This window comes from Octodon degus, unplaced genomic scaffold (assembly GCF_000260255.1).
Source record: "Octodon degus isolate 3935 unplaced genomic scaffold, OctDeg1.0 scaffold00264, whole genome shotgun sequence".
Lineage (NCBI taxonomy): Eukaryota > Metazoa > Chordata > Mammalia > Rodentia > Octodontidae > Octodon > Octodon degus.
Window position 1 is genome coordinate 247,843 of NW_004524840.1, and position 10,199 is coordinate 258,041.

General features: G+C 39.4%; 1 pseudogene; it reads left to right on the forward strand.

Moving 5' to 3' along the window:
* The first annotated feature begins 7,012 nt into the window (after positions 1–7,012).
* Positions 7,013–8,557, forward strand: LOC101562842 (annotated as a pseudogene).
* Positions 8,558–10,199: the final 1,642 nt, after the last annotated feature.

Genomic DNA, 10,199 nt, shown 5'->3' on the forward strand with positions numbered 1-10,199 from the left:
GGGGCCAGGCTGATGACTCAGTAGAATATGCACTTCCCTGGCAAGTGCAAGAGCCTGAGTTCAATCCCCGGTTCTTAAAAAAAAAAAAAAAAAAAGAGGGGCCAGGGGATGACTTGGTGAAATAAGCACTTGCCTGGCAAGCGCAGGGGCCTGAGTTGAATCCCTGGTTCTGCCAAATAAAAAGAAGAAATGATACTCTCACATGTACAAATTTCTAGCTAGTGTCTGAGAGAAATGCCATCCTCTCTCCCCACAATACCAGGTTCTTCCTGTAACACCAGTCCCAGCCCATTTTGTCCTGATTCAGAGGGAAATACAAGAATTTTTCTTTCCTTCTTCTTTTTTTTTTTAAGGAAGGGTCTACAGTGTGTTCAGGGGTCTCACTACTAGATCAGACTCATAGTGATCCTCCTGTTTACAGCCTCCCAAGAGCTGGGGTTGCAGGCGTGTGCCACCATGCTCAGTCTCAAATGTTGTCTCAGCATGCGGGGGGAGGCGGGTGGGCCGTGCCGGCATGGCAGGCCCCAGGAATCGAACCTCCAGCCCCTGAGCCTGCTTGTAGGTGCTTTAATCCACTGAGCTATTTGGCCAGCTCTTAGCATATTTGTTTTAGAACTTTCACTAACTTTACAGGGTTACTATTTCTGTGTAGCACTATTAGGGTTTGTTTTTCAGTAGTTTTGTGTTGTCTTTCTTTTTCTCCAGACTATCACAATATAAAAATTCTAATTAATTTTATTTCTTCTATTATAAGCATGTTAAACCTTATATGGAATCAGATAAGATATAAATATACATATTTAAGGAGCTAGTGTGTGGATTTGCAGAATGATTTAAGCAAAGAAAGTTTAGAAGTTTCACTTGAGAATTATTATTATAAAAATATCATTATTTTATTTTACTAATTTAGGAGTAAGGATTTATAATATGTTGCTTAAACTAAAAATATAATACTAGAACTAGAATACTGCACTAGAAGTAACACAAAACAAAAACGTAAAATAATTTCATGTTATTACCTTCTCATACATAGATTCCAACATAAACAATAAAAGGAACTGCACTATAATTGGAGATTTTTTTCTTTAAGGTCCAGACTGATTGATTCAGAAAAGATGGTTTGTGATTTCTTTTAGCACGTAGCACATGAACCAGCACTTATTTTTGTGGTTAGGTTAATAAGAATATTTGAAGGTTCAAATATTTATTACCTGTTGTCATCCTCACTTGTCCTATTCTTAATGTTTTGGCTATTTTTATTACAATGATTTCCATTATGGCTTTCATTAAGGTCAGTCATTAGTCTCAGGGAAACAAAATTAAGAAAGGATCTATGTGTCTATTTATGCAGTAGCCTACTAAAACAATTGCATTTCTCATTGTTATTTGATGGATCACTTCCTGTTCCTTAAAAGATACTCACTTTTTTGTCTTTATTCCAAATGGCATCACTGAGGCAAAAGTTATATCAGGAATCTTCAGGCAGAACAAGGATAATGTACCATCATTCAGCAAGTTTTGACAACTTAGGAAAGAACAATCTGACAAAAATTATGAATTAACTTTCTGAGATGAATGAGAACATTCATTTAGGAATTAAAAATGAAATGCAAGGTACAATAAAAATACTCTATGTTTAGAGAACGTGATTACTTATGGATGTGGACCATTTAGAAAATGGATGGGCACTTATCTTGAGATAATTGTTAAATGTTGTAAAGAAATCACAAAGGAAACAAGAAGGAGCTGGTGGTGTGTCTCAGTGTTAGAATACTTGTCTGCCCTGCACAAGGCCCTGGTCCAGTCCCCACACAACACACACACACACACACACACACACACACACACACACCCCAAAATAAGCAAGGAAAAATGTCTTTAAACCTAAATGCTTTCTTCTCATTTGAGGTATAAAATGAAATGAATCTCAAGCTCTTAGTTGGCGACTTTTGGACTGAGAATAGTTGTAAAGTAATACCATTAATTTCAATGAGCTTTATAATCTTGCTTCTCACACAGAGCAAAAGAGATCAAGTGTGTGAATGCACAAGCTAGAGGAGTCAGACTTACTGATAACAGAAAGTGACAGCAGTGATCATGGCAGTAGCTGGACAAAGGCAGGACGCCAAGAGACCCAAATGACTGAAGAAACATAATGCCACTTAGTAAGGCCATTGCGTGTATCAGGGTATCACACCTAAAGGGACTGTTGTTTATGAATATTCCAACATGAATAAAGCATTTATGCTCTAATTAAGCCATAATTAAACATGCAAAATTTATATTCTACCAAAATAATTCAAGCTTTTAAGACATCTTTTGGTTTGTGCCAAGGTGAATTATGCTTGCCTGAAAAATTCACTTATACAGATATATGGATAATATATATGAGTAACATGGCACCATATTTAACATTGATGGATGACCAATAACACCGTTAGCATCTAAAGCAATGTCCTGACAACTTTTATGCGTAACTCTAATGTTTCATCCCATCCTCTGAAGTACACCTTGGGCTGTGGAGTTACTGCCAGGCAAGAGCTGGATAGTTCAGCTCCTTGCAGCTGTGAAAGTTATATGGAATGTGCCCTCCCCTTTGTATACAATGGTCAACTGTAATTCTGTTTTCAGCAAAGGCAGGATAGGAAATATGTAGAAAAGCAACATGAGGAAATGAACCTTAGAAGTTTCTTAGCTAACTATTGTTGTTGGCAGTCTCTAGACAATCATGGGAGGTCATAGCCTATTTGCTAAGGTGCTGATTGAAACCCTGGGACACCGGTTCTTTCCCTTAATACAAAACCAATTTTGAGCCAAGTCATTTAAGACCTTTTGAAAACTGACCCTAAAATAGCATGTGATATCCTGAGGAAAAAATAAACCATGATTTAGTAAACTAAATGATCCATGGGGTAAGGACAGCTTTATATGGTGTTCTTACAGAAAAGGAAGGCACAGAAGATGAAGCCGGGCCAGGAAAAGTTCTTGGCACAACCATATGAGTGCCTGCTTGAAATGGACCTCTCTGTGTTCACAGTTCAGCAAGTGTTTACTGCCCACCAGCTCTGGGCCATGACTGGAAGGATCCTCACCAAGCTTGTAAAGTAGGAGGTTCAGCTACCCAGTGATGCTCTAAGGAATGTTCACATCCTTTCTTGGCAACCATAGTACTAAGGATTGCTCCTTCAGGATCACTTTTTTGAGAGAAGCTCACCATTTCACTTACATGATGAATAGTCCTAGTTCATGGTTTGACTTCCATTTCACTGATGATCATTGATGATCATGTTGGTGGTAAAAAATGACAAAGACGATAAGAAACGTAATAAGTGGGCCAGGAAGATAGCTTGGCAGTCTAAGCACTTGCCTGGCAAGTGCAAGGACCTGGGTTCAATCTCTGGTACCACATGCCATGCTGGTCCTGCACACCAAACTGGCCATAGAAACTAGGTGTGGTGATGCATGCCTATAATCCCAGCACTAAGTAGGCTGAGACAGAGGGATCACTACAAGTCTGACCTGTGTAATGAGACCCTGTACCCAATAAATAAATAAAAGATTAAAAGAAAAAAAAGGAAGACAGAGCACAGCAGCAGGGGTTCAATCCTTGGTGTGCAGTGCTGGCCCTGCCCCCAGAGCGCACTGAGATGGTGATTGAGACTGGGCATGGTGGCCTGCTTCTGTCAATCCAGCACTTGGGAGGCTGAAAACAGAAGAATCACTATGCATCCGGTCTACATAGTGAGACCCTATAGACCCTGTATCAAACACATTAAAAAATAAATAATTAAAGGGAGAGAAGTTTATTTAAAAAAAAAAAAGAAAGAAACATAATAAAGCATACCGCACAGTAAGGAGTATTTGGCCAGATTGCGGTTGACAGCTGACTCCTATTTTTTGTTCAGGCCCTGTTCTCACTTCACTGATTTTGCAATAACTTGACCCACAATTTTAAAAGAATAATTTTTGACCTCACTGTGTTATATGTCAGGGTTTTATCATAAAACAGTGATGATGAAGACGCCCTGTCTTGGTGAATAGTCACTGTGCACGTTCTCCTGAGGGTGTCACGCGTATCATTTCATTTGATCTTCAGAACTATGTGGACGCAGGGCCTCTTGTGCCTTACATTGTACTTCAGTGGCTAATTAAGTATGGTCTAACCTTCTTCCTGTCTTGACCTTTGTGGCTCACTCTGCCACCGCTGCTGCGCTACCTTTAGTTCTTGAAACACATCAGGTTCATTTGCTGCACTGGGGTTTCACTAACTGATGCTTCTGTCTGGACTAACCTTTCCGTGGACCTTGGCATAAATGATCCTTTCTTGTCATTCAGGTCCCAGATGAGATCACACCTTTTCACGGAGTTTCATCGAACTTCATCTGAAGAACCTCTTCAGTCTCTCTTGCATATAATCTTTCATTTTCATTCTAAAACCTGATATAGTCATCCCTGAGCATCTGTAGGGGAGTGGTTCAGCACATCCACAGATACTGAAATCTGAGAATAACCACACACCAATATAAAATGTAGTATTTGCATATAACCTGAGCACTTCCTCTTGCTTATATTATCTCTAGATGGCTTATGACAATACTACTCAACACAATGTAGCTCCTATGTAAATAGCTATCACACTGCATTGTTTAGGGAATACTAAGAAGAAAGTCTGTACATGTTTGTCACAAAAGAAAATTGAAAAATTATTTTGATCTGTGCTTGATTGAATCCATGCATGGGAAGCCCATAGGTATGGAGGAACTTCTGTTATGCCCATAAATTTTTATGTGTTGATTAATATAAAAATGCTATACCTTTACTAACTGGAATGTAATCTTACTAATAACCTGGACAAAATTATTATTGTGTTTTCAGCTCTTAGAACATGGTTGTAATTCGATAAGTAAATGAATCCTAAGTTTCAAGTGTCTGTTGATTTGGTATACATGGGGGTCTTGGGACCATGTTTTATACGAAGAAGCTGAAGCACAAAGAGGGGAAGATACTTGTCTTAATACACATTTCTCCTATACTGGATATACTCAGGCATAATCCCCAAGTTTGTGTTTTTAGCTACTATGCTATAGAATAGTGATTAAAGAAGATTTATACATCATATCTGAGTCATGAAAAAGTTATAGCTGAAAGTTGAATTTAGATGCCTAAGAGAGGAATTATGGTTGTGTTTAATCTACTGTTTAGTGCACAAAGACTTCTTTATTGAAGCAGTGTATGTACTTAGCGGCCACCTTTCTCAAAAGTGCTGACTCACACCTATTCAGTCAGGAGAGAGCACTGCAAAAACATTTTGCTAATGTTCTAATAACTCACATTAGGATAGATACTTTTATTTTTCCCCTAGCATTTGTATCATGGAAAGTGATGCTTACATAGATACACAACTTGGACTGTTTTAAATTTCTTGATTAAGAAGTTTAAGTATAAGCATATAAAAAATAAAATAAATGCTGTTTGTTCTTATAATGTTTCCCTGTTAGAGTTTAGTATGTGAATAGTTTTTGATATTCATGTATAGGCTGGCATTATGTTTTCACCATATTTTGAGTTATATGTAAGGAATAAATATAATTCCCAGATTCTTCCAAACTTAGTCTCATAAGTTATTTTTAAATTGCTTCACACACTACAAAGTTTAATTTAACCATGCTAGTTTTATTTTACAGGCTAAAATTGATTTTAAAATGAATTATGTGCAAATAATAAAAATGCTAATAGGAAATAGTATAATAGTTGTTCTTTATTCTGAGGGGCTACTGAAGCCATTAGCATTATCATTACAGTAGTCTTAGCCTACAACTAACCAATTTATGAAATTAATTTTAGTGACACAAAGAAAAGTGCGTGTGCGTGTGTGTGTGTGTGTGTGTGTAAGGCAGGGGAAATCTGCCTTTTGTGGTCTTGCTTTCTTAGATCTCACAATAATGTTAGCTTTTCAGGCCAAGTATGGTGGTACCTGCCTATAGTCCTAGAACGCTAAGAGCTGAGGTTGATCTAGGAAGATAGCCCAGTGGCACAGTGCCTGCCTGGCAAGTGAAAGGGCCTGATTCTGATTCCCTGGGGATGGGGGGTGGGGAGCGGAGGTTAGAGGCTCACAAGTTGAAGTCCAGCCTAATCAATTTATTGACTTAGATCCTATCTCAAAATGTAAAAATAAAAAAATCTGCTGAAGTATCTTAGTGCAAAGGGCCCCAATTCAATCTTCAGAACACTCCACCACCCCTGCCAACACCCAAAAGTAGTGGGGGTACAGTGGGGGCAAGGCTGTTCTTACTACCTGAAGAAATAAAGATGGGCTCCTGAAAGCCAAGATAGGTCTTATATTTGTCTTGTGCCCAAAATATAGTCATTTATCATAGTCAAAATAGTGGCACTATTATTAGTCTAGCTTAGATACACTATATGATAACATGTACCTGTATACTGGAATCTACCCCAGGGGAAAAATGAGAAAATGTTTCCAACTCTAAACAGCCAACATGTTTCATGATAAATCTTGAGGTGATTGGACTTACCTTATCAGATATAAAATTTACATTTCTTGTTACATGTGTCTTGCTTTATCTTGGTCTTAACCATCCAGCAGAAAAGTATGAAAATGAAGTACAAGAAGTAAAGCCACATTAATATGCTGAGCTGTAAAAAGCTCAAGTCAACAACTTTGGACATTGCCAGTCTTACAGAAAACCCACTATTATTATGGACTACTGGACTCTATAGGGAGATTCTGCTGAATTCAAGCACCTACAATATTTAAATGACAATGGAATGCCCATCTCTGACAAAACTAACCAAAACAGTGGAATAGAAATGAACGACCTTTTTGTATCTGTATACTCAAAATCATTAGGATAGATATACAGCTCCACTCTCTTAATTCAATGAATAGAGAGGTTCGTTGTAATAGTCTTTGAGACAGGATAGCATGTCTGCATCTCGTACAATGAGTAACCACTAAGACAACAATATGCCAAGTGGAAAGAGGAGACAAAAGATGGCAGCTGTTGCAAACTTTAGGTCTAGCGTTCCACCTTCGACTCTCCAACCTGGGCAAGTAAGCCACCACCTGGTTTTTGTCCGGACATATTCAAAGGAAACAAATGAATTGAGAAACTCATTGTTTATGAGAGTGATTACTTACTTGAGAGACACCTTGATTGTGTGACCTTACCGCCGAGCACCAGTCTTGCTCTTGAGTCCATGCTGCACTGGTGTACCAAGCATCTGAAGAGACTTTTCCTTATAGAGCGCCTCAGTATGTACTGCATTTTCTTAGGTCTCATTTGGTTGAACCTCACAATTCTCAGTAAATTTTCACTGACTCTGTGGTGCATCCTCAAGGTCATACACTGTGCCTGAGAAGGCTCAGTCAGACACAGCCCTTGGCTATGACAGGAGATGAGAAGATGGGTGGAGAAGATAATGAACTCAAGGTCTGATGGAGCTTCCAGAGGAGGAAACTGAGTTTGATAACTTGACAGAGTTTAACACTGCCCATAACAAGCAGATTTCTAACTTCACCATTGAGAAGGGAAACCTGGATACTCAGAGACCAAAGAGGAAGCAGAACTCATGGGTGACTTTCAGTGGCAATGATGAGGTCACCAACCTAGAGGACTAGGATCCCCCGGTTGATTGCTTCTGGAAGATGGTGCAAACTGCAGTGGCCGCAGTAAAGAAGTGAGTTTTGAGGGTAGATCAGAGGAACATAAATAAAAAGGCATGGCAAACTCCAATGACTAACACTGCAAAATCACCACATGGTTATCTATGTACCATGTACTTGAGAAAATGTACTCTAATGTACCCTTATAAAAGTGTTACAATACCATGTGCTGATCTTCTCTTCTCAGCAACAAAGGCTAAGACCCTGACTGGCCTATGCCACACCAATCAGTGAAACAGTTCATTTCAGAGACCAGCTCGCCTCTATCAGTTTAGAGCACATCTTAAGCTCACGGGGCTTCTGGAGCAGGGTGCTCCCTATCCCTCAGCAGCACTCTGCTGCTAAGATAGCCTTTCTTCTTCTTTCACTTCATTTGCCACACTTTAAGTAAACTTTTGCTTTATACTATATTAGTCTTGGCTCCTTCATTTTCTCATTAACGGGATCACTTCTTTATTCTTTGCCACAGTGAGGGCAAAGTCCCAAAGAAAAGAGGAAGGCCATTATAGGGGACTCCAGAATGCCCCATCTTTGGCTGCAGCAGGGTGGGAGGGCTTGACTCCTTGGGCCTGCAGGAGTCAGGGAACAGGTGCATGTAGAACTCCACCTTCATCGAGGGCACTCTGCAGGCCCTTTGTCCCCACAGTGAAGCAGGCTTCTAGCCCTTGGCATCCACAGGACATCACTCACTGGTGACTTGCCCATGCCATGCCCAAACCTCACCCCTGATATGGGCTTGACTCCTGCCATGCAGTCATCATGAACGCAAACCCCACACCAAACCCTGTAGTCTGTAACCTTGAAACCCAAGAAGAAGAAATATGTGAAAGAGGCTTGGCCTGGCAGAAGCCCGTTCCTTCTTTACTGATTTGATGGTTTTGGTCACAACAAAAAGTAGGGTTGGGTGGGGTGAAAAGTGGGGTGAAGGATGTTGGGGGAGCTAATGTACTAGGGAAAAAAATCTTTCCATGTGTGCAGTATTGTTTTTCAGAATGTCTCCCAGGGTCCTGTCAAGAGTGGGGTGGGCTGGAATAGCCCGTGAAGCTGGTTCACAGCACTGCTGGTGTAGAGAAAGGTTTTGTAGGTTGTTTTAAGTAGACCACTCTGGCTTCTTCCCAGGCTTTTCAGTGTCTCTGTCTGCCTTCTCTCCTCTCTCTAGTGTCACTTTGATGGGCAGTTGCATAGCCCCGGTGGAATCCAGGGCTGTGGGGGTGGCAGGAGTCCCACCAGTCGTAGTGGTCCAGCAGCCTCGTGTACACTTACTCTTGTTGCAAATGCCGAGTACCCAGAGATACCAGGTTGATCAAAAAGGTTTAGCACTCTAAATGAAGGTTTAAACAAACAAACAAACAAAAAAAAGTCATAGGCTGTGGTTTTCAGATCCAATAGTTAGACTTTCCTCTTTTGTCCTTACTTTTGGAATGAGAATGTTGTGATTTCTCTTTGTTTATGACCAGGGTGGGTTTATAGTTTTTAACTCACAGAGTTGTTTGAACTTTGTTTTCTTGTCAAACCTGAGTCATCCACTAGCCTAAGCTTCTCATCTAGTTCTAGAGTACTATCCTGTACTCTGTAAGGTACTTTCCTTTTTCAGTGAGTTGTGATGTCAATTTTTTCAAGATATGACAAATTAGAGCAACTCAAGTTAAAAAGAAAGATTTTACTTTGCAAACAATTGATTTGTACCTGTTGTTTTGAACGTTCTTCTCCCCTCGTTGAGAGCTCTGTTCTTTAAAGCTCAAAGACTAGACCTAGTTAATGAACAGGAGACAGAAGTAGGAAACACTGACATGAACTTGGTGCAGAGATTTGTACATTTGTATAATAGGGCTTTTCACTTTCACAGGTAGCTTTTTATTTTTTGTTTTATTTATTTATTTTTTGTGGCCAGCTCAGCCCATGCTGGCACAGCATGTACTGCCAGGGATCGAACCTCAGTGCCTACGCTTGCCTAGGCCTGCCTAAGCAGGTGCTTTACACTGCGGAGCTATCTCATTGGCCCCATATGCAGCTTTTTACCTGTAACCTTTATTACATTGTAAATTATTATTTTTTCTTTTTAAAAAAATGTTTTATTTTATTTTATTTTGAAGAGTAAAAACAGAAGCGAAAACAAATAGAAAAAAAGAGAAATAGGGAATCATACAGCAATGGATATGTTACAGATTTCAAAACTGGAATGGCTAATTAACAATTTTTTTTTAATCTTATTGAGAAACAAATAGCAATAAGACTGTTTCAAAATTGATTAATAGGACAGTTTCAATAATTAATACATATGTTGTAAATTAAAGGAAACTTCTGTAAAAAATAATTTTCACACCATCAAGCCTACTTCCTTGCCTTTATTTGAATCACTACTAAGTCAGTGGCAAAAGCAATGAATGGGATTAGTTTTACGTTATTTTTTACAGAACTGTTTTTCATTGAAATGTCACGAAGCAACCTGCAGAGGGAGCACTTTCCTAATTTTTACATTGCCCTTGCACTGATGGCCGATAGGAGATTTTTCAAA